The 25,015-nt window shown below is 40.1% G+C and overlaps 1 protein-coding gene and 1 long non-coding RNA gene across 4 annotated transcripts in view; one reads left to right on the forward strand and one right to left on the reverse strand.

The window, feature by feature from the left end:
* LOC148367596 (uncharacterized) overlaps positions 1-8,559 on the reverse strand; it is a 51,867-nt gene extending 43,308 nt beyond the window's left edge. For both annotated transcript variants that reach the window (XR_015850349.1, XR_015850350.1), the window contains exons 1-2: positions 8,346-8,559; positions 4,255-4,295 (exon numbers count right to left, since the gene is read on the reverse strand). This is a non-coding gene — a long non-coding RNA (uncharacterized LOC148367596). The remainder of the gene's footprint in view (positions 1-4,254; positions 4,296-8,345) is intronic.
* Positions 1-25,015, forward strand: part of LOC148367597 (heterogeneous nuclear ribonucleoprotein C) — a 67,201-nt gene that overhangs the window by 24,072 nt on the left and 18,114 nt on the right. The gene's annotated exons all lie outside the window — the stretch shown is intronic.

Consider the following 25,015-nt stretch of genomic DNA (forward strand, 5'->3'; position numbering starts at 1 on the left):
TTGTTTTGACTTCTAAAAATAAAGAATATGATGAGCTACTATTCAAAACTGCACAAGTGTGTCAACCAGGATAACCTCACAACCTCCACAGCCATTAGAAAGTTCAGCCAAGAGCTCATCCACACACAGGGGCCTTTCTAAAATGGATAGCATGCCAGGAGAATTGAGGAGGTCTTGAAAATATTTTACCCATGAGACACGGCGCCTAAAATAAACATCAGCAGTGTCCCATCCCTGCTATACAAGGTAAACTGCTGTCGTTCTAAGGAGACACTCAATACAATGGAATGTTCTCAAAGAAAAATTCCTATCTTTTGAAAATTCAGTCAAAACCAAAGAAAGTCAAAAATAATTCTTAAGGAAATAAGGGACAAGCAACGGCGATACTGGGAATTTTAGTATTGATTCAGTCCAAATAAAAACAGGGTAGTATCAATCGATGCCAATCCGATACTGATACTTTTTTCTTGGAAATTTCATGATCATTGATTAATTGAAACTTCCCCTTTGAGCTAGTCTAAATTTACAATAAACAGTGCATGGATTTTATCCCCTAAAAACGTTTCATTTTTTAAAAATTCAATAATTATAATCTAAACATTAACAATACAAACAATAGAAGTATTTCTTTTACAACTGATTCAGAACAAAAGCTAAGAGTCAAATGCAAAACTAGCAACGTAAAATACAAATATAATTTTATCATGTCAAATATACCTTCCATTGCACAACATTCTGAAAATAAAGTCAGAATGTGCAAATACTGTAGTGTAAACAAGAACATCTAATAACCTTTAACAGTATGAAAAATGAAATAATTCCACCACAACGACTGTTACAGAACCAAAAAGAGTTGAAAAAAAATCAATGTATCAAACAAGTCCTTTTGAACCTGTTACCATGGTGACAACAGATTTACACGTTTTTGTTCAGGAACAGTAACCTGTTTACATTTTTTGGTTGCAGCTCGTCGCTCTCTCGTCGCTCTCTATTACTACATATTCAAATAATATATATATATATATATATATATATATATATATATATAGGGCAGCACGGCGGCGCAGTGGTTAGCGCTTGTGCGGCACAGTTCATGTCATGGGAACCTGTCATGGGTTCAAATCCAGCCCCAGACTTCCTGTGCGGAGTTTGTATGTTCTCCCTGTGCTTGCGTGGGTTTCCTCCGGGCACTCCGGTTTCCTCCCATGTTCCAAAAACATGCATTTGAGGTGAATTGGCCGGTCTAAATTGTCCCTAGGTGTGAATGAGCGAAGGAGTTGTCTGTCCCGGTTGCCCTGCTGGCAACCAGTTCAGGGTGTCCCCTGCCCACGCCTGGAGATGGCTGGGATGGGCTCCAGCCCCCACCCCCCGCGACCCTAATGAGGATAAGCGGTACGGCTAATGAGATGAGATGAGATATTTATATATATTATATATGATCTGCTTTTCTTCTCACTTATTGACACTTCTTTCCAAAATGTCAGCACTTCTCATTTTTTTAAGTCTGAATACATAAAGTTATTGTTGTCCATGTGTTCTTCTCACTTACATACACACATAAACACGCTGCTCATTGCCAGCCCCAGGTAATAAGGACCCAGCTGTGGAAGAAGTGATGAGCGAAACCAATGTTTCACAGGCCAGATGCTGTAACGGCCTCAATGTGCTCCAGTGCACCACTACAAAAGCTCACTCTATTATACAGGAAGGCTCATCTGTCATTGGGGGTTTTTGTTTGTGCGTGTGGTCGCATGTGCTTACTCAATGTAAAGCGTAAGGCAGTCGTCGGGAACCACCGGTAGTGAGCTGTGGGTAGTTTGGTACCTGGCCGCACAGAAAGAGAAATGACGTGAATTATTTTTTACTTATCTACACATTATCTGCACTGCTTATCCTCAGTAGGGTCACAGGGGTGCTGGAGCCCATCCCAGCTATCTTCAGGCAGTGGGCAGGAGACACCCTGAACTGGTTGTATTTTTTTACCAATTGTTTTATTGGCACTGTTATATTTCAGTCTGTACTTGAACCGGAGCTTTGAGGTGGTATGTTTGAACTAAAATCAGTGTAGTTCGCACGGGTGGGCGCAGTTGCCTGTTCGACGGTGCAACTGTCAGGTTGGAAACAAAGATTCCCGCCTGACGACGATGTGGTTAAGTATAAATCAAACAAACATTTGTGCTCAAAGCCAATGATCCATGTTAGAATGTAAACCAACTTGCCTTTGGCAACAGAGTTGGAAGATGCATCGATCCCTAATTCAAAAACACGATAAAGAGACCACATAACACCAACAAACTTGTTCAGGGATTGGTTCATTTGGTAAGTGAGTATTTTAAATGACTTGTCACATGGACCGTCATGAGGTTTTGTATTAAACGGATCTTAACAATAGTGACCAGAGTGGGTTGCTGCCTCAAGTCAAGTCAAGTCGTGTTTATTTGTATAGCCCTTAATCACAAAAAGTCTCAAAGGGCTACACAGACCACAGATTATTGCAAACCACAGACTATTATGACACCATCCCCTGATCTAAAACCTACATGAGGGCAGGGCCTGGGTTTAAGCTACCGGGTTCCTTGTGTGGAGTTTGCATGGTTTCCCTGTGCCCTTGGGCACTCTAGCTTCCTCTTGCATTCCAAAAACATTGGTGGGATAGACCCAGCACCCCCTGTGACTCTATTTAGAATTAGGTGTTCACAAAATGAAGGAATGTAATTTTGGTTTGATTTTCCAAGGACATCTAAATGTTCCACATGATTACACTGTGGACTTACGCACTTTATTATGAATAATGTTATTATTATGAATGGTATAATTGTCGTTAATATTGTCATTATTTTATTTTAGAAAATATTGACAATTGACAAAATGATCCGTAGTACAAAAAAAGTTGCCGACCACTTGTGTAAGGCACTGATATTGTTAGACACTCATTTTCGTCCTTTTTCATAACATCATCATGTTAGAAAATCATTGTAACTGCACCAAATAGCCAAGCACACTCCCTATTTAGGACCCCAAGGAGAGCTTACAACATGCCTAACATGGATTTATGCATGCTGTCGCTCCCAGCCTTTTCAAGTGGTGTCCCCCCCATTAAAGAAATTTAGTAGCCCATAAGAAGCGCAAAACATATTTGGATGAAAAATCATTTTCTGATTTATATATAAAATAGAACTACGAATGTTTAGTGGTCTACTTTGAATTTTGGAATATCGAGGCATCAATAAAAGAACACGTTTATAAGTAATCCCCCAATTCTGTATGACTGCACTAAGGGACTCCTCACTGTCCGAAATCATGCCTGAGGTGAAACTCAAACTGTTGACTCTTTCCTACCGTTGTATTATTTCTTATAGCATCCTGTTATTATTTGCCAACGGTAAAAGAAGTTGGAGAAGAACACAGACTGTCGCAAAAAATATGATGCAGCAACTCAGTCTATTGCTAGTTGTACCTCTGTAGTTTTTAAATGCTTCTGACCACCCTCAATCACTACTTTCGATTACAATATAAGAGAAAGAAATGAACCTTGTCAATCTGAAAGATCAATTACTTGAAGTTCAGATCCCTTTGGAGTCTCTGCAAAGTTGACCTTTACTTTGTGTAGTTATAGCCTCTCAGAACATTTATCCGCAGGTTCATTTTCGGATTGGCTTTTTTTTTTAATTAAGTTAAAAATGTCTATAAGGATCGTAAAATCCCACTGTCTGCAATCGCTTGCTTCTCATTTTTCATCTGCTCGTTTTGTTTGAATATTGACAAACGTTGCTCAGGTAGGGCTGTAAGTTAGGATGGAGTGCATGAAGCAGGCACATCTGCTGTAAAGACTCAGGAAGGTTAATGGGGGCAGGATGGATGGAGGAATCGGACTATAGATCGTGCTTTAGCAGTACATGTTGTCTCAGAGTAGGTCGCAAATCACTGGCTAATTTAATGACAGACATTACATCATTGTGGAAAACAAAGCTCGCGCCTAAGCTTGCACACCTTAAAAAGAAATACTTCTGGCGCTTCATGTTACCTAGCCGGCCGCTGTGAGAACAAAGTAGCCATCACCTGTCACTTTATGGGTTTATGTCATCTTAACCACACACAGCTATATGGCTACTACTAACAGAAGAAAGGCGCCTCATAATGCGCATGAACGACAGTCATGGCCAAGTATTGCTCCCATTTGTTTGAAGTATAATACGCAGCTCTATGTAGCTTAAGCGGCATCTTCCTTCATTTCTGGAAAGAGTTGTCACTTACTTTGACGAATTGTGAAACGCATCAAGTCGGCGGTTCGGCATCTGTGAAACCATCAGACACAGGAACAAATGCAAAAGGGCATAAATTGTGACAATCACAACAGGAAGCAGGCAATGTTAATCTGCTTGTCTGGACAACATCAATCTGCTTCAACATATTTTGGTGACATTACTTTGATAGTCGCATAACAGCTGAGACTGCCGTGTGCCACGACTACTGAAGCCATAAACACTACTAAAAAGATATTTATGAAAAGAGAAAGACCTGCCTGTGCGAGTATCCATTTTTTTTAAGAGAATAAAAATTTGTTTATAGCAAAATAAAATACATTTGCATACAAAATGACATGATTAACAGAATACAGAATATCAAATGTCAAGTTGTTTATCACAGTATTTTTCAATTGACCCGATGGCTTTCTCATTAATTCACATTCAGCTGATGTCTGCAACTTGATGAAATTAGGTTAAATGAAGTGGATCATAAACTACTTTTAAAGCCAAACGTAGAATACAAAGGGAGGGGGCGGGGCACTTACAGATTATATTTTATATGCCAAAATTTACAGTCCAGATCAAGCCCGCCAACAGATTTAATTCACGATGCTGAGAGAAACATAAGGGAAAAAATGACATGCTTCTAATCAAACAATGACCTATAGTTTTTAATATGTCCATGGGTGTCAGCAAATCATGCAATAAAACACTTATTGCATTTTTTTTTCAATTCAAATTATGAAATTTAGTGCTTAAAAAAAAGACACGAATACAATGTATAAACAAATAGACAATCAAACACAACCTGTGCAGGTAAATGCAAACGAGAAAAAAAATGAATTCGCTTATGTTCTCCATTTCCTTAAAGTATTGCCGAGGTATCAGTTTTAAGACTTTCTATCAGCATATAGAAAAAAATTGAATATGAAGGCCATTTTTTTCCCTACAGCCCCACATCCGAGGAATTTGTTTTCAAACCATTACGACCTATGACTCAAAGTTTGCATAACATAATATTAATTATGATATAGTATGATATTCATTCACAAAAGCAGCCAACAATTTTGAACTAGATTACATATGCACAATGAAAATCACTAAGGTCTTCACTGTAGAAAACATCTATATACAGAAACTATATCCCCCTAGTGGGAGGTGGCTAGAGTCAAGAACACACTCACATTCACCAAACATCCATTCCACTTCGCTTTTTCCAATCCGACATCGAACATGGAAAAGTTTGAGGAAATCTATACGTATTTCTCCCATTTTAGACACTAAATCATGCCATTTTATAAATTATAAGTTTAGTTTGAGAAAACTTTGTAAACTTCATATGATGTTGATGTAACATTTCAAAACCAACTATATGTAATACAAACCAACACAAGTTAGTATTACAGTATAATTCATTAGAACATGTCCGATTCTTTGCACTCAACTACACTCAAAGTAATATAGCTTAGGTATGGTACCACAATAGAGATTCAGCGCCATCTCATGACATCATATACTGTATTACACTAGCGGATGAACAAAACACAATACATCAAATTTATTTTAGATCAGTTTACACTACTAAAAAGGTTTTCAAGATGAAGAGAACAGAACAAAATTTCGTTGAATGTAATGATTTATGCATTATGCTTTAAGTGCGGTAGGTAAATAGAAAGCTCCTTCACCCGCAAGCAACTGTTCAGCTTGTTTGCCTGGAAGTTTCGATTAAGATAACAAGCACAATGCTGAGAGAAAACAATGGCCAAGTAAAGACCAGCTTGATGAGGTAGGGTGGGACATTAGTATGCTTTAGACAACCAACAAAGCACTGCAAACTCACATAATAAAACTAATCTTCAAGTCAAGTCACATTTATTTATATAGCCCTTAATCACAAAAATGTCTCAAAGGACTGCACAGGATTACAATTGCAAAATAGCACAATTACCTGATCTTAAACCAGCATGCGGGCAAGGAACAACTAAAAAACTTCAGTGTGAGGAAAAATTGAGAAACCTTGAGAAAGGACCTCACATGTGGTAATCCCCCTCCCAGGATTGACCAGGGTGAATCACAATTAGCATTACTGTACACAGAATAGTAAACCCTAGGTAAGATGTTGAAGATGTCCGGAAAGTGCAGGACAGCAGCGACGCCCCAGCCTGTAAACTAGTCCAGAAAGTCTATGACGGCCACGACGCAGCTTCCCATCTCTGCCAGCTGGTAAATGCAGGGGTTGTCATGCTTCAGGTCAGACGCTGGTCCGCTGACTCATCTCAAATAGTCCTACTCCCTCGTATCAGCCAGGCAGGCAATCGATAAAAGACAGGACAATACAGAATATGAGGTGGGCAATCATAAGCTTTGGAATAGAAGTGTGTCTTCAGCCTCGATTTAAAAACTTCCGTTGAGGTTGCAGATCTTATCTCCGGAGGCAGGGCATTCCATAACACCGGGGCCCGGATGGAGAACGCTCTCGAGCCTGCAGACTTTTTGGCTTTTGGAGTCACAAGTAAACCGGCATTTTCCGAGCGCAGACTCCGTGCAGGAACATAGGGGGAAATCAAATCAGAAAGATAAGAGGGTGCAAGCCCATGCAAACATTTATATGTTAATAAGAGAACCTTAAAGTCACATCTTAAGTGGACTGGGAGCCAGTGCAACTTGGCCAACACAGGAGTAATATGCTCAAACTTTTTGGTCTTAGTCAAAAGTCTAGCTGTCGCATTCTGAACCAGCTGCAAACTTAATGCTAGACATCGGGAGACCAGAAAGCAATACATTACAGTGATCAAGCAGAGAGGTAATAAACGCATGAGTTAAAACCTCTGCATCTGATTGGGACAGCATCGAACGAATCTTCGCAATATTACAGAGGTGATAGAAAGCTATTCTAGTAATATTTTTCAGGTGTGACTGAAACGACAGATTAGGATCAAATATAAACGCCTAGATTTTTGACCGAGCCACTATGGGTGATATTACATTTGTCTAGGTTCAGGGTAGTGTTTGAAAACAACTGACGACAGTGAGCTGGACCAATAATCAACATTTCAGTTTTTTTCTGGGTTAAGGCGTAAAAAATTAAGTGACATCCATCTTTGAATCTCAGTAAGGCAAGCCTCCAGATTTCTACAACTTAAATGTCCAGTTGTTTCCAGTGGCACATACAGTTGAGTGTCATCTGCATAGCAATGGAAACTAATATTATACTTGCGGATAATGTCAACAAGCGGGATAATATAAATATTAAAAAAAGGGGGCCAAGTACAGAGCCTTGAGGAACACCACAGGGGACATTAGATTGTTTAGAGGTCAGATTGCCATAATTAACACATTGCATCCGGTCTGACAGGTAAGACCTAAACCACGAGAGTACAGTTCCTGAGATCTTGAATGCAATAGTCAATCAAGCACAACAATCATCAGCACCATTAAAAAGGTATTGAAAAATGAGTTTATCGAAAATGTGGGAATATTTAATCAAAATAATATATTTTAAGAAGCTTTAAATTGAAGTTTGAAATATACCTAATTTTTGACAAAATAGAGTATGAAATTTATAATAGTACTTCATTCCAGATACTGTATATAGAAGAAAAGAAAAGCTCTCTCCAAGTACAAATACTAAAGTCCTTCGCTAGATCGCAGTTTACTTTTAGTGGTTTTAACACTTCGCAGATTTTCATTGTGCATTGTGTTCAGCAGCAGACAACACACAGCAAATGCTATCACTGGGGATGTTCGCTGAGGCTCTGTTTGTGTGTGTGTTGGCTGGGCGTGACCGTGTGCTGGACTGTGATAGACGGGTGTACGCCGCCAGTGAAAAAGCACGAGTCAATGGGTCCACCCAGAAAAAACTAAAGCACAGAACAGCAAGTATTTTAGCACCTTGTTACATTGAAAATAAATTAATCGATTAATTCGGGGTACAAAGGAAAGTCAAAAGAACTCAAAGAAATGTGTTAAGGACCTGCTCTGGGTGGCTCGGAAGCACAATGCAGAAGCATGAATGTGGGCAACGATGGGTCAATTATTCGGTCCAGGTCCAAGACAGAAAATTGCCTATGTAGGGCTGCAAGTTAGTATCTGGTTTACCAGAGGCAGGTGTCGTAGTCCAGTGGCAGGCAAGGTGTCGGTGATCCGGAAAACTCACGTTGGGGAAAGTGACAGTCAAAATGTTCGACGGGCAGAATTCGTGGCCAGGAAAGGAAGCAAGGGTATGGTACGCTGAAAACAAGACAAGGCTGAGACAACTCTAGAACGAGACAAGAACGGCAAGAAACTGGCAAACATTCCCCAAAACAGGAGTGTTTAAATAGTGAGCGGGAGAGGTGATTAGGGTGCAATCAGGCCAAGTGACACCAGGTGTGAGTGGAAATCGGAGCCAAGGAGGGAGCTACCAAAAAAGGCAAGGGCAAATTAGAGGGGGAGAGAGAGAAAAACGAACCTGACAGCCAGACTGTGATGCTCCGTGGATTGTTAACGGGTCCAGGAAGAGACTGAGGCGGCAGCGGCGGGAGAGAAAGCAATAGCAGGGCCTCAGGGCCGACCTACTGCTATGGCTGCATAAAAGCTCTCACAACCCACCCCTGCTGAGCCTGTATCTCACCAATCCCAGATCCATTACCCATTAAATGGATGACCTGGAGCTACAGCCTTTGGGAAAACAAAACATTGGTATTTCAGTATAGTAATCATCACAGAGACCTGGCTCAATCCGATGATCCCAGATGCAAGCGTGCAGCTATCCAGCCTCTCATTACATCGCTTTCTTACACTGAAAGGATAAGCCCTTTCATTGTACTATTGTATAATGACAATAAAGACCATTCATTCAACTGAAGTTCGGTGTTCTGTGTTTTTATTTGTAGATTTATATATATTTTTTGTAGCAGTCATGTATACATAATATGTTACTGATATCCAACTAATAAATAAATGCTCCTACTTCGAGGGATATGAATGTCATTGGACTTTTTTGGAACACAACCCTCACGAAAAACAAGGAATTATTTTATAACTCAGGACTCAATAATTTCATGAAAGTGCATTAAGTTTTCTTAGATATTGCATTGTTTAATATGTTTTAATTGTATTACTCAATCAATCAATCAACCTTTATCATTCCCAAGACTATGCCCATAACTGTAGATTTAACACATCTCATACATCTCGATGCTCATATTAAAGTAGCTTTGAACAGCCAATTTGTCTAAAGCAAACGAATCCCTGTGGGCTCCTAATGTACCATCCTCAGGCGTTTTTAATCTAGATTTGCGTAAGTAGCAAAGAATAACAACAAATAAGATGTCTTTCTTTATATTACGGCAATCCTCCCATCGCCATTTCTCTGTGTACTACGCCCCTCTATAAAGATGCTATAATGTCCTGTCTGTTGCTTTTTTCATACTAGAGATGACGTGTGAGCCGTAGGTAAAGAAAGGTCAGCCCAGTCACAGGTGGAGATACTGCTGGAGGGAGAAAATGTCAACGTGCATCCCCCAACCCCAAAGAGTCGAGTTGCGCAAATGCTAGTTCACAGAGCAGTAGAAACAGTAATATTGAGGGAGCTCAGAGAAAAAATCGGACGAGCGATAAGATGCAGACGTGATGCTTGGCACAGATAAGGTCATGAATCAGTCTGGAGTATCGAGAAGGTGAGATGGGAGGGACGTTTTCCCCACTGTAATTCATTTCAGTGTTTCTAACAATGTGTTGTCGGGTAATCCTGACAATCAATGTATTTTTAGTGCAGTCAAAAGTAATGAAAATGTGTGCACTGGTCTAGGTTTAGTATCATATAGTCAGAAGAAGGCCTGCCTCAGATAGAGCAACTTGGTCGATTTCAGTTACTTTACGCACAAAATGTTGAAAAAAAATTCTGTGAGCCACAATTGGAATTGTAATGAACAGGTAGAGCACATATGTCAGAGTCAAGGACCGCGGGCCACATTAGGCCCGCGAGAGGGTTTTACCTGGCCCGTGTGACGATATCAATATATTATTAGATCCGGCCCGCAGGCCGCTGCAAGCCAGCAGCCCGCAGTACGCATGAATACTACATTTCCCACAATGCAACGGGGACGCGCCGAGCGGGAGCAAAGCGGGAGGCGGTTTGATTTATTCAGCAGTCGATCAGCAGCAGTCATTAGCATAACAGCAAAAATTAGCCCACATATACCCATCAACAATGGCTAAACGGAAGGTGGACACTGAAAACCGGGGCTTTCAAACAAGGTGGGAGTTGGAGTACATGTTCACGGAGGTAGCTGGAAAAGTATCAGCGTCAGCCTCAAACAAGTAATGTAGAGTTGTAGTAATACAGTACTGTATATAAATGTATGTAAATACAGTAATAATACAGTAATGTTTCCTGTGCAATTACACATTTGAAGTTTTTACTCCGTTCAAGTTTAAAAGTTAAATATGCACATAAAGAAGGTCTTGTTTTTTGTTGTTCCCCTCGGGAATTTTAAAGCTTTATTGTCTATGTTGACTATGTTGTTTTTGTTTGCCGACTCTGTCCTGGGAGTGTTTCTTGTTTTTCGGCTTTTCATGGAAAATAGATCTTGATGTGGACAACAGTCTTTTGATAAAATTGTCTCCTATTTAGCAGAGAAAATGACTTTTGATTGTTATTATTTGTTAATCAGTAATTCCTTTTTTTCACACTAACCCAGAGAAAGCCCAGAAAGGAAAGTCAATGTACATTTGAGCAGGACAGATGAGGTCCAGTGTGTTGATTGCTATTGGTTTTAAGTAACAAGAGATTTTTGCACTTTATTTTATTGTATTTCGAGGCAATATTTCTTTTTAATAATTTCAGATGATTGAATGATAGAAAATGGTTATGAGTTGTTGTTATGAGATATGTTATCAGTTTTTTATATATAGGACATTTGTATTTTGTGCCTGCTGAAATTAAAAATGACTGACAGAGTCATAAGAAAATATTGCTTTATTTATACAATCATATTGTAATATATTTGTTGTGTTTTCAGTAGGTTAAATCTTGGTTTCAGTAAAGATTGGACAGTCCGGCCCTCGGCTTGTAGCCAAATGTTTTATTTGGCCCTCCGTCCATTTGACTTTGACACCCCTGAAGTAGAGAATGTCAAACAAAAATTATCACAAAAAGGTCATCTTATGTAAGGTGAAGTTTCACAGCCAGAGAATTTCTTTACATTTGGTTGGTTGGTTGGATCCCTTAACGTTGTGTTGTGTATTTGGAAAGTGGCGCCCATTCCTCTCCTGGCCAACATACGTTTCCACCCAGGTCACATATACCTTGCATGAACAAATATGAAATACTTCCATAATTTTCTTAGCATTAGGAAATGAATGCCTCCAAGTGTGAAGTATTTCAATCCTTCATTTTAGTTCTTATAAGTTTTGTCTAGTGCAGCACAGCAGCGCAGTGGTTAGCGCGTGTGCAGCACAGTTTTGAGGTCATGAGATCGAACCTTCCTATGTGGAGTTTCCATTTTCTCCCCGTGCCTGCGTGGGTTTCCTCCGTGCACTCCGGTATCCTCCCACATTCCAAAGACATGCATGTCAGGTTAATTGGCCGGTCTGAATTGTCCCTGGATGTGAATGAGCAAGTGAGTTGTCTGTCTCTGTGTGCCCTGCGACTGGCTGGCAACCGGTTCAGGGTGTCCACTGCTCACTGGATGAAGATAGCTGGGATGGGCTCCAGCACCCCCGCGACCCTACTGAGGATAAGTGGTTCAGATAATGGATGGCTGGATGGATGTTTTGTCAATTTCTGGGAAGAGATACAGGAATCAGCAAAAACTATGTTTTCATCGATTAATGTTGTGTTATTTGTTGTTAGAAAAAAAAGAAAAATAGTAGTGCAGTATATGTGGTGCATAAGTAGTCTATATAATACATTTTAGTACTAATATAATAGTAGCCTTTAATTATTGGAACAACAGGCATTAAATGCAATTCAATGCAGCATTTATTATACTGTATGTATATTTGTATTCATGCATGACAGTCTATCTTCGAATGTGAGGGAGGTCGAGGCTAAAATAATTTGCTAACAGTATTATTTTGTTTTTGTCTAAACGTAGCATTTTCTGTTTGTAAAATAAGAGTTTAGCAGCAATGTCAACCAGTTTGTATCCATTTCCGGAAAGAACGTTGGTGCAGAGCAGGGATGTCAAACCCAGTTTGGCTTTGGGGCCAGGTACAGACTTAATGCTCTGAGGCGAGCCAGATCAGTAAACAAAAGTCAACCCCAAATTTTTAGCTTTGTTTTTTAATATTATTACCGTTCAGCCTACATTAGTAACCTACCCTACATATTATAATAACAGATGACATGGGATAGTTTCGAAACACAACACATTTATTCACATCAATGGGCAAAAATATTTTCATGTTGGCATTGAATGTGTAACTGGTTTATTTCAACTGTTGAGTGAATGCAGTTTTACACTTGAACCAACTCACCACGCTATAAATACACAACACTGCCTTGTAGCAGCCAGAGAGAGCATTTTGTTTGCATTAATCTTATTAAAATCATAATTTTTGCTAGGAATGATCTTAATACTTGTTTTTTTTGACGTATTTATTTTTTTTGAGCCTATGGGCTTTATGTTTGACATTACTGGTGTAGAGTATAGATGACAACACCCTTTTTTAAATGCAGGAAATAGCCAGATTGGGATTAGTGTTTTTGGATCAATTAGAATAATGTATTTACATGACTGGTGGAGTAAACCCCGGTGATTTGGGAATAATCTAATTTTAAGGTACAAATGCAAATAGACGTTGTTTGCACATTTACTTTCTGCCAATAAATACAATTTGATTTTAATCAGCCATTTCATTTCCTCCTGTTTGTTGTCTAAATAGGCAACCCAAGCAACACACAGTTTCTTCATTTTCCCCTTCGTATTTTGTGTAATTGCTGTGGTAGTATTGTATTTAATTAAAGAAAAACAAAGAAATACAAACATGTTTTACTTCCTCATTAATGCAGGCCCAATGGTATTAAGTCTGTGCGTGGTGTATTTTGCATCTATAATTGGGGTATAAATTGGTTTCTAAAAAACTGAAAATGAACAACAGTACATCTATGAAATGTCATTCAGCACATTGTCCGCCAAAACTTTAACATCAAACCCAAGGAAAACCACTGTCTTGGGCAAGGAGGTAGCTGGACGCCAACCACTGTGACCATAAACTTCAGGCGTTACGCAGACCATTGTTGAAGGACCAAACGCTAAGTTTAAACTTTAGTAGATACTCAAAAACAAGGAAGAAGACATCAATGGATTTTGAACTTGCGAGAAGAACCGGGTGAGGAAATTTCAAAAAAGGGAAGTCAATCCTTTCCCAAAGCCCTCCTACCATCACCCCCCCCCCCCCCACACCCTTTTCTTTATCAAATCAAATCAAAAGAACAGCAACGTTGCCAATAGTAACAAATCGACAATGATGTGATAGTCAAATTAACAAAAAACAGTAAGTCAAAATAAGGAACTGGCATCCTCTGAAAGCTCCTTTGAGTTTGTCCAATAATAAATACAGAGTAAACTTATCACTAATATTTAATCAGTTGGGAAATTGTTTTTCCATATGATTAGAACCTAGCTACATCCGTTTTAAGTTTCAAATACCTTTACCTTTAACAAATCTAACATTGTCCCTCAAAGGTATGCAATGACTAATCTGGGGCTCACCAACCTGAGGCTCTAGAGACGCATGTGGCTCTTTAGTGCTGCCCTAGTGGCTCCCCAGAGCTTTTTCAGAAACGTTTAAAAAAAAAAAAAAATTTAGGGGAGGGAAATGTATGTTTCTTTCGGTTTTCTTTAGTATAAGTAATAAATATTATAACTTTTATGAATAAATCCCCTTTTATTTAATTCAAAAACGAGTTTCTATGAAGCTTTAAATATTTTGCAACTCCAGACATAGTTTTTTGTTTCTTTTTATGTTCGTTATGGCTCTTTAAAAAATGTTGGGTTGCTGAACCATAATCAGATGAGGCCGCTATCCAGCAAGCCTATCACTGTAAAGGATCACTGTAAAAATGTCAACCATATCCCAACTGATTATCCCACGCTAGAGGTACAAGAGACAACGAGAGAAACAGGTGCAGGAAGGCAAAAGGGGGAGGCATAAATAAAATACTGGTGCACAGGTATGAGAGATGGATGGAGTGTGATTCACAGGGTAAGTGTTAAACAATTGAAAGAAGAGTAGATATGGGAGAAAAAATGCACGGAGCCAAAAAATATCGGTCGGGCAAAGCAAGGTGGGAAGAAATCAAAATAATGGGAGAAGCAAGTGAGCAGTGCGCTGCGTGTCATCAGCCCCCCTGGCGAAACAATCCATCTCAAATTGATCTTCCAGCTTGGCCCAGCAGGGCATTCCGAATCAATCTCAAATTGATCTCCGTGCCAGAGGTCGGGAAAACTAGCAGTGGAGCTTATCAGAAATATAGTGGTGCTGGGTGGATCTGACAGGAAAACTTATCACACCACACAACAGGAAATGGGTTAGAAGCCCCAGGGGTAGACAGAGGGGGAGCCTGCACCCTTTACACACAAACGCGCGCAAAGTTGTACAAAGATTGGATTTCTCAGCATGTGCGCGACACAAGTAAGCATGCACTACTGTTTTGGAGACCCTGTCCTGCGGTTTACTTATCACGGTTTTGCTACTTCAACTGGATTGTGTTCTGCATTCTGATTGGCCAAACAGTTGCCCCGTTCGTTTTCCACTTGTCTGCCTGCCTCTCGGTCTGAGTTGTACACATACAGTAACATATATTATGAATGCGCAATTGAGTTTTGACTATCAAGGGACGTTTTTGGAACGTAATCCCTGCGGAAAACAAGTAATTACTGTATATAAAATATATAAAAAGTACTACTAATAAAAAAACATTAAATTGGTGTCACTCTTAATTCCTTCTTTCATAAATATATTTCATTTGTAGATTTATATAACAAATTTCATGGAAAAAGTCCTTGTGATCTAACTCAATTGCATTTTTAGCATATTATCAAAGTATGTGCTTGAAAAGGGGTATAATATACTACTTTGATTTAATTTTGAGTGTTTCAAAACCAATTTACTGAAACTATTTATGGACGGATAAATATGAAATGTAACATATACATAGATATATCAGCATGTTAATTTATTCATGAATGCATATCGTTTCTGCTATTTTAATGCAGGAATCTATGGATTACTATGAAAAAGTGCAAAAATGCCCTAAAATATTAAAAATTGCCTAAAGAAGGCAATACATCTTTTTGAAATGCCAGCAACATTATGATAAAATTGGAAAGGCCTGCATTGTGTTTTTTTCTCAAGTATTGCCGAGGTATCGGGTTCGAGGTAGTATGGACAGATACAAAAATGAAATCAATCTCCTTTTTTTCCTCCTGGCCTTTCCCTTCTTCCCAATTTTTTAACCCATTGCAGCCCTCCGCATAATTAAGTTTGACAACTGCTGAGATAAACACATGCTTCATCACACACTGCAAAGCAAATTTTCCAAAAAGGAGAATTGTATCCATCGATCCATGACCTGCACTGCTTATCCTCACTAGGGCCGCGTAGGTGCTGGAGCCCATCCGAGCTATCTTTGGGCAGTGGGCAGGGGACACCCTGAACTGGTTGCCAGCCAGTTCCAGGGCACACAGAGACAGACAACAAATCTATTACTCACTCAGACTCAGGGACAATTCAGAGTCACGAATTTACCTGCCATGATGCCATCTGAGACCCGGAGCACTAAATGACCTCTTTAAATGTTTAAAGTGTGCTCACTAAGATATCGTGAGGGGACTTTAGACTAACTAATCAATACTTTGCATTTAGATGGTGAGTCAGCTCTCTATGGGTCTTAAAGGCCAATAAATGTAAATGAAATAGGCCAAAGTTCACAAATGGCATCGATAAATACAATTAAAGTAGTGTAAAGAAACACACTCTGTTTTGGGCTCTCCAGATTGGTCTAAAAGGAAGTTCTTATTAAATTGTGAGTTGATGCTTCCCTTTTTGACTCTCCATGATTAAGTAAAAAAACAGTATGTATATTATTTTGGATGTGTTACTTTTTAGCAGTATAAAAATGTCAATGACAGATTGCTGAAAGAGAATGATTAGGGCAGGACAGGCACAAAAACCCTCAGTTCACTATACAAGATGAAAGCAGCAAGCAGATTTAGCGCTGATTGGCGATAAAGGTTTGCCAAGAACTAAGGTTCATGAAAGCGTGTGGTAATGGACTATGCTCAAAATAAGATATATTTACAAAGGTAAGGGTGGGAAAAATATATATGAAATGATCTGCATTTTATTTAGCGCTTTTCAAGTCAAGACTTCCCAAAGCGCTTTACAGTGTGCTTCACATTTCCCAATGGCGCTAACCTGCTTATTGGGGGCATTAGGGGTTCAGTGTCTTACCTAAGGACACTTCGACATGTAACACGGAGGAGCCGGAATTCGAACTGCGATCTCTTGATCCCAAGACGAGCGCTCTACCTCCTGAGCCACTGCCGCCCCATTTACATTTCTCCAGTAATTTAGTTATATCCACTATTGTCCGCCGCGTCCACAAACAGGTCTGTCTGTTCCTCACCTTTACCGGTCCCCACTTCCCATCACCCCGCGTTTGTTCCGCCCCTCCTTTTTCATTCGCCCGTGCAAAACATATCAGAATAAGTGTCTAAAATAAATACAAATAAAAACATTACAAAAATATACAATCATTCAACCATTCTTTCATTAGGCTCTCGACCATCCACCCTTTCGCGTTAACTTTCACAACAATGTCTTTCGGAAAGTTTTCTTTCGCCAAAGTAATCCTCTTAAAAATTACCATTGGTGGAAGCTTCAGTCCAGATGCAGTGCAGCCCAAAACACAGGTGAAATGAGTTCTCTCATGTCCGGTTGTTCTTCTCCTTTCCTGTTGACGGTCCTGGTGAGGGGCAGGTCGAACGTGAGAGGTACCTCATCCATATTTATGATGTCGTCTGGTCCAATTGAATTCTCCGCTATCTTTTTTTGAAAGAATTTGTGAAAATGTGCGACTTGTTCCTCGTAGTCGGGAGGGAGTTGCTGACACAGAGTTGTCCGTCACCTGACAGACCTTTTCGTTTCATAAATCTAAGACACCACGACGGTCTTCCTTTGGAATCCGGAATTTTCTTATTGGTAGCGATTGTTTTTGCTTTCAGGCTGATCTGCACAGTCGAAACACCTCGGCCATCTGCTCTCTGTGTCTTCACCCAGTCTTCTAGAAGGTCTTCCAGTTCGGGACACCTAGTTTTATTACCTCGGAAAGCTTTTTTCGCCTTTTTACATTTCTCCAGTTCTTCCCGCTGCCGTTTCCAGTGTCTCACCATCGATTCGTTTATGCCAAGTTTACGTGCATTAGCTCTGTTTCCTTCTTTATCGGACCGCTTGATTGCTTTTAGCTTGAAAGCTGCGTCATGTGCCTTTCCTTTTGCATTTTGCATGATGAGGGTATGTTTACGCTAATTTAATTTATGCACAAGCCAAGAAGTTGCAGTCTTCCTCGGCGCATATATTCCACCGGTCTAAATCTTACCTTTTGTACTCGAGCGCCACTGGCGGACGTTAGAAAAATTACAGAAATTGGCCGCATCACTGAATAAGCCGCAGGGTTTAAAGTTTGGGAAAAAAGTAGCGGCTTATAGTCCGGAATTCACGGTAGTTTTGAGATTATGTACCACGTTGATCCAAGACATCTGAACCAGCCCAAGGAGAATTATGCTAGCTTTAGTTACATGTTAAAAAACCTTTTTTGGATATCTTTTTAATATGCAATTTCTATTTGTATTATTATTTTGGTTCTACTCTCTATTATTATTGTCTTTACGCCAGGTCTCTTAAATCCATATTTTTTTACCACTTTTCTTAAACTTTCTATACAAGACTGTTTACATTCATATTGTGGAATGCTCTTCCCCTAAGATCCGATCTGCAACCTCAGTGGAAATGTTTAAATCTAAGCTTAAAACTCACTTCTACTCTATAGCATATGAATAACCTAAACTGCTTACGTGTAATAACCTGTGAAGCCCTTTGAGACTCTTTGTGATTAAGGGCTATACAAATAAAAATGACTTGACTTGACATGTTTGCGCCAATAAACATTTCACCTTACCCACCAGTGTGGAGTACCTCTGTCATGGTTGCCATGGCGCCCAGTTGGCCACGCCCAGTTGGCCGCGCCCGTGTGTGTCACAGTTGCCATGGTGCCCAATTGGCCCCGCCCGTGTGTGTCACGGTTGCCATGGTGCCCAATTGACCCCGCTCGTGGGGCGCCAGCTGCGGCTCGTTGAGAGATTGGATTTCTGTCTATATACAGCTCAGCACTCGCTTGCTTCAGTTGTCAGCCCGTCAAACGAACTTCTGCCCCACAAGACGCAGGTTCTGACTTGGTCCTCTTTTGCTGTTGGTTTGTTCCCATTAATTTTTGTCCTATTTGATTTCAGGTTCCAGTTTGTTTCCGTCTGTTTTCGTCCTGTTTGTTAGTTTCTCCAGTTTTGTTCCCGTCTAGTTTCTCCTGTTTATTTTTGTTATCCTGATTTGTTATCGATCTCGTCGGTCTCTGGCTTCCCGTCTTTCCACGCCAGACCGGCTGCCTAACGTGCATGACTCACCATTTCCCGTAAAATAAAAGGCTTGTGTGAGTACGTCACGCGATTGGGTCCTGTTTCTATTCTGGTTCCTGACAACCTCAGGGTTTAAGAACAGGTGCAGGAACAATTAACATTTTACTTCTTTGTGCTGCCAGATTTCAGAAAGACTTAGGAAAGCTTGGATTTCGACTGAGCGTGATAATGGGACATTAAGTAAAATTTTGTTAACATGGCTGATGATCAATTAAAAAAAAAAAACACTTCTTAATGTTTAGAGAGGTCTTTTTAAAATGGTGAATTGTCATTTGGGGCAGCACGGCGGCACAGTGGTTAGCGTGTGTGTGACACAGTTCTGAGGTAATGAGATTAAACCTCCAGTGTGGAGTTTGCATGTCCTCCCCGTGCCTGCGTGGGTTTCCTCCGGACACTCCGGTTTCCTCCCACATTCCAAAAACATCAGGTCAATTGGCCGGTACAAATTGTCCCTAGGTGTGAATGAGCGAGCGAATTGTCTGTCCCTGTGTGCCCTGCTACTGGCTGGCAATCAGTTGAGGGTGTCCCCTGCCCACTGCCCGAAGATAGCTGGGATGGGCTCCAGCACCCCCACGACCCTACTAAGGATAAGCGGTGCAGATAATGAATAAATGAACGAATTGTCATTTGTTTGTTTGTTGCATCAATCAAATGGTGCCTGTTTGTGGGATTTTACTGATAAGATATTGGTTCATTTGCAGTAATTCTCCATAATTTCATGACAACAGCCTATTTAAACGGAATGGCCAAAACTGAGCTAAAACTGCAGAACAGATTAATTAATGACAACAGGCTCTGTCTGTGACCTTTTACCTCTCGTAAGTTGATTTTGACAGGATTTATCACTGACGCAAGTTTACCTTTGCCGTTCAGCCTTTTTTTTTTCTTCAGCTGATGAGTGGCAGTGTAAGTAAAGGTGGCTGGGACTGTGATGGATGTCACTTGTCAACTCCCTGCTGTGTAATGCAGTTAATTAGCACTTAATATCCTGAAAGCTAAAATTTTCCAATTACTGCTCCCCATGAGATCCTTAGTCTAGTTCTGCTGCTAAATGGCAGCGAGCTGCAGAGTCCTTACCCATCTATCGTAATGCACGCAGCGCTTGAAAGCATGCAGATGTTAACGCAGCTTTATTGTACAGCAAAATACATGTATCTATATCGATCAAGATTTATGTATTTACTGTATAACCGAATTTAGGATTGTGTTTTACCAAAATAATTCTAACAAGTATACAAGTATACAAGTGGTGATCTTTTCCAAGTGGGCAAAGTAAGTGAATATAATACAAGGGCATGCTTAAACAACTTTTATTTGGAGGAGCCTAAGATTCAACCATAACATCAACCCAACCTTTTCTCTTGGGGAGTTTCAACTAAGAGTGGACTCACACTAGGGTCACCATTTCTTCCATGCTGTGCTGAACCTGAATTTCATCCCTTCCCTGTTCTCTTGGGTCTGGCTCATTTTACTCTACTAAACTGTGTCTAGGCCCAGATGCTTCTGAAATATTATTTTCTTGATATACGCGAAAAAAAAATCGACATCATTACCTGTATAGGTGGGCAGTTGTTTTCTTGGCTCCGCGGCGCTATGAAGATCGAGCTCAACAACAAAAAAGTTTTTTAAGTTCCAATTGCTCGCCCTATCAATGTTTTCGGAACCGTTTTGAGCCAGGGCCCATGTTTTTAATAAAAGAAATCTTGAAGCACACCGCCCGTCTGAAATGATATAAAACTAATTCCCAGAAGCAGTTTTATGTTGAAGAACCTTGCCCTAGTGTATGCGCACCCTAAAACGACAATCCAGGTCCAACAAAACAAATCACACAGGCAAATGTTAAGATCTTGTAACCCGTCTTCACAGTAAAGTGGGAGACGTTTAGTTTTATTTACACTCATGTTTTCTCTTTATGGGTTTGTTGTAGCTGTTTGTTCAAATAATTTTGTCAATATAGTGGAACATGGCCCAAATGAAGCGAGTAGGTGCCATACTCCTCCAATCCTTACAGTAACTTGACGTGGTTAAACATCCGCTATTCTTAAACAGCAAGAGACAGGAAACAAAGCCGTCACACTTATGCAGCCTGGAGAAGTTATCTTCCTTTTTTGTAATAAGCACTTCTGACATGACTGTGTCAAGAAGACCTTAATTAACACTTCTGTCAATTAGTCGCTCTTGAGTGATGCTCTTGACTTTGTTGTGCCCTTAGATTAAGTATCCTTAATAAAAGGGAAGCGCTATGTGCACAGGTTGACATAAAGTACAAGAATGCAGCCTTATTTCAAAAGGCTTTCTTAGCCTTACTAGATAGAATATGAATAAAAATTCCATGCACATACGTACAGTACTAAAATCTACTAAATAAAATGTGTGTTTCTGAATAAAATACCAACCTTACCAAAAATTGTTTCACATGTTTCATCCTTTTCAAAATGTTGGAAAAGTCCCGCCTGCATTTATTAATGTCTTTTTTCTATTTTATTCCATTTTACCTCAGATTTGGTTTGTTGCCCATTCCTATTTCCACTGCTACTTCCTCTGATTAACTCTATTAAATTGACATAAACATGGTATTTGTAAGGCAATTGTGGTATATCTACAGTATGGTAGAAAAAGCTAAAAGTAGAAAATTCATTTTACACACAAGAGCATTGCTTATCTAATAAAACATTGACCATGAATATTAATTACCACCACGTCTTTACACAAAATATTCATAATACAAAATAAACACAAAATCCCCATTATTCACATAGAACTTAACCGGTAATTATATTTCTGTACCATATGGCATCTGTTGTTAAAATCAACAGTGAAACCACAAGCAAGTTTATTTAAGATTTAATTCAAAAGCACAGTCTCTTACATCGCATTACATAATGACTATTGCAATTGTGAGCAAAGCAAAACAATTACAAAATGCAGTACTGGCATGGATAAATAGCAGACTGTCGAGTGTTGAATGCAATTCAAAAGAAAAAGTAAGAAAAGTTAGAAATAAATGAAGTTGTAAAAACAGTGAAAGGACGCCAATAGGGGAGTTTGTCTCCCGGACGAAAAGCCCTCTAAACACTTGATAATTTGGTCGTTGAAAGTACATTAAAGTTTTGGTACAGGCTTTATATTTAGTTTTAGAAAATGTCATCAAGGTGCTGCCAAATGTTGTATTCAATTCAACGATAAAAAAAAAACGTAGAAAAATGAATATGTTTAGCACCGGCCCCAAAACAGGGCCTACCAACATAGAGTTTACATCCACTTCCACAGGCAAGCAATAGTAACATACACACATAAATCACCCTCAATGCCTTTTTTTTTACCAAATCGGCCTTGACTTGCAGCACTGTGATTTTTTTTTCGTATCCCCGTATTTTATTCCAGTTCAATCACAGGTCAGACAAACGATCAGACTGGATCAGGTCACACTCTATATTCACCTGCCAGTGTCCTTTCCTGGATGAGCTCAAAGCGCAGCAAATATAATGGGTTTTTGTTTCGTAATCACTGTAAACACCTGTTACACCAGTCAGATTTGAAAGGGGGATTATGCTAATCTTTTGTTTGGACAATCCATAGCCGTTAAGAGTCTTGTCTCTCATTGCCATTTGTTCTCCTCCATTTTGCAACATCACTTTGTTTCCAGTCACTAAAATAGTAAGTAGCTGTAGAACTTTTCCAACTCTGAGCCTGAAAGCAATGAATTAAGTTTTAATAGTGCAGCCATCTGTCTCTTTTTACCTCAGTGCAATAAATTGTTAGCTGTGCCAAGGATGTGAGTGCTCGGGATTTAGCTAAAAAGAAGGGCAAACGCTTGTGTCAGACATTTTCTGGCTGGTACCTCTCTACAGGAACGAAAGCAGAATATGGCACTCTTTAGGCCCAACATGCTCATCATAGAGCAGAAACCCTTTTTGACCCAAAGAGCCAAAAGCAAAAGTATCCAAAAACATTTTTGGAGAGAGCGACTCCATAGATTTTTAAGACAAAATTCAACAAAACCGCCAAACCCGATTTCAGGATAAAAGCTAATTCTTCACCACATTTTATTTTACTGTGTGAATGTTTGATGAGTTGATAAGATTTATAAAACAGAAAATAATGCTAGAGGCTGTGTCCCATATCAATAGTGTACTGCTTAAAATGTGTCTCCCTCACTCACTTACTTACGAGTGTTGAGGCTCATTTTGACCATCATTTTTGTTCATGATAGCGTTTTCAGAACAAGTTGCAAGCAAATTTATTTTTTTAAAATGTCACAAAATACTGCAAACGAGAAATATATCATCGCATTTACCTGCACTGAGCGAGAGAACGAAGGGTGTGCCTTGCATTGTGTGCAGAGATACTCCCACCTCAACATCTCACCCAATCAATTTGCTCTCCGTGGTTTCCTGGCGTTTTCAGGTGTTTACAGTTTTTTTCAGTGGGTTTTCATCATAAAAGTATATCAACAGTAAACATAAATAGTTTAATGAGCTTCCATTTAAAGGATTTCTTAGCGACCTACTGCCAAGACAGGGTAATTTGGTGTGACACCCTGACTGTAAACTGTAGTTTAAAAAGTGCCCTATGTATACTGGACTGAACCTAGGGCTCTCTCAGTGTTGCTTTAGGGAAAACAATCGGGATCATGAAATTGAGTGCCACAGAGAAATGTGCTGTGGTCAAATTTTATCTCCGAGCCAAATGTTTTAATGAAAAGAGCCATACAGTATTTGGCTTTAGGTGTCAGGCGGGACAGAAGGAAAACTGAGATCACTTGCACTCGTTTCTTGGTTTTTATTGGAAGGAAGGAATGACAAGGCGTGATTCTTCGATCCGTTTTTTGATGGATTGACGAAGCTTGACAGGCGGGCGAAGGCTTGACGGGAGTGGTCGCGGACAGGCGAAATCGTCGTGTTGTTGGTCGGGGCTGGAGAAGACGGGCGTCGTCGTGTTCCGAAATGTGATCAGGAATCAGACGGGCAGGGCAGGTCGTAGGCAAATTCGGAAACGGGTCGGCAACAGAGATCAAGTAGAAAAAACAGGAGGCAGGCAAAGAGTCGGAGGTACGGGCTTTCTGAGCAGATGGCAACAGGTAGCATAGTACTATCAGACAGCTTGTTTCCGGGAGCTGAGGATTTAAATGGACAGGGTGCGCCAATCAGCTGTCCTGGCTGTTGGCGCCAAATCCTGAGCACAGGTGTTCCAGATCCGGGTGATTGTGACACTAGGTTCCTAAACCCTGTCTTAGAGGCTAAGCAGTCAGAAATGTCCACACCCAAACAGCTGTGAGAAAATCCTACCTACCAAGATCACAGCAACCATCATCGCCATGTTCTAAAAAAGTTATCTTCCATCAAGCAGTGCTATTCTTTACCGTGATCGTGTCCAAAAATATCTGGTGTTGTACCCCTTTTTGGCACCATACATTAGACTCAGAGTATGTTCTTATTACCGCATTGTATCTGTAGTCATTGGTATATGAAGACAACTATCCATCCATCCATTATCTGTACTGCTTATCCTCAGTAGGGTCGCGGGGGTGCTGGAGCCCATCCCAGCCATCTTTGGGCAGTGGGCAGGGGACACCCAGAACTGGTTGCCAGCCAGTCGCAGGGCACACAGGGACAGACAATTTGCTCGCTCATTCACACCTAGGGACAATTTGGACCGGCCAATTAACCTGACATGCATGTTTTTGGAATGTGGAAGGAAACCGGAGTGCCAGGAGGAAACCCACGCAAGCACGGGAAGAACATGCAAACTCCGCACAGGAAGGTTGGTAGCTGGATTTGAACCCATGACCTCAGAACTGTGCCGCACACGCGCTAGCCACCGCGCCGCCGTGCTGCCCATGAAGACAACTAATGGATTATTAAAAAAAACCTTTTTTTTTTTACGAACGATTAATTATTTTGGATTTCAAATTATTCAAATCCCCATAATTTTATCTTCTCAACAGTTAACATAAATTCATTTTTGCTTTCTTCCATGATTGAAGACAGATTAAAAAGTCAGTGACTTGTTAACACATATTCTGCAGTCTAAGTTTTGACCACTTTTTCTCGTACGTTTGTATATGCTAAATCGCAATATGGGACC

The sequence above is a fragment of the Urocampus carinirostris genome, chromosome 4 (genome assembly GCF_059441175.1).
Source record: "Urocampus carinirostris isolate Australia breed hairy pipefish chromosome 4, RoL_Ucar_1.0, whole genome shotgun sequence".
Classification (NCBI taxonomy): Eukaryota; Metazoa; Chordata; class Actinopteri; order Syngnathiformes; family Syngnathidae; genus Urocampus; species Urocampus carinirostris.